Here is a 1,039-nt window from a genome sequence, read left to right as displayed (position 1 = left end):
TGATGCAATATCCACAGTCAATGTCTATTACAGTCAATCAAATTACATTCAACATATCTTGCAATTTTACAAATTTATTCTTGCTCAAAGATGTTCTAAAAATGTCTGCTACATTGGTTCTGAATCTATTCTGGATCTACTTTAAAAAGTCCATAATTCCATTTATATAGGATTTATTCACAGATGGGTAGTGTACTTCAATATACTTTGAAATTTTAGCATGGTTACCATACCTAGCAGTGCTGGCTGCCCCTGAGTTGTCTTCATATACTTTGAAAGGCTTGTCATACTTTGTATCAAAATATCTAGAATTAACTTAATCTCAGTGACAGCTTCTGACAATGCTACATACTCAGTGAAAGTAGAAGATTTAGCAACAGTTCCGTGTTTCTTAGATTTCCAATATATTACATTTCCAAATAATATAATTATGTAGCCTGATGTGGACTTAAAATCTACAGAATGGCCTGCCAATCGGCTTCTACGAAAAATCTAAGAACTCAGTATTTTCAGCCCTTTTGTATGTTAACTTCAAACCTTTTGTTCGATACAAATATTTGAGTACTTGCGAAGGATACTTAAAAATGTGTATCATTTTAACCATTTTGAAATCTACTCTAAGAGTTCACATTATAACTTATATCCAGCCACATTCCTAAGCTAATGTACAGCACAGCACCTATCAAGTTCCTGAGCTTAATATCGTGACTAGCATTTTGTGCTACTTCTAGTTTCAAATTTACTTCCATGGAGTACGGAACAACTTTGAATGTTCAGTCTGATATTTCTTAGCTAGAGATTCAATATAACTATCATCACTCAGAGTCATTACATTCTTTGCATAATTATAGTTAATGTTTACCCAAAGGTAACTCTTTACTTCACCCAAGTCTCTTTACTTCACCCAAGACTTTCATCTGAAATTCCTTGGATAACAGATTTTAGATTTCTTGTGTTTTCCCTTTACTTTTACAACAAACTAGGAAATCATCATCAAACACAATTATATAGGTCACATAATTCGTTGTCATCAATACGC

Source organism: Schistocerca americana, chromosome 2 (genome assembly GCF_021461395.2).
Source record: "Schistocerca americana isolate TAMUIC-IGC-003095 chromosome 2, iqSchAmer2.1, whole genome shotgun sequence".
NCBI classification, from domain to species: Eukaryota; Metazoa; Arthropoda; class Insecta; order Orthoptera; family Acrididae; genus Schistocerca; species Schistocerca americana.
Note: the sequence above shows the minus strand (reverse complement) of the source record.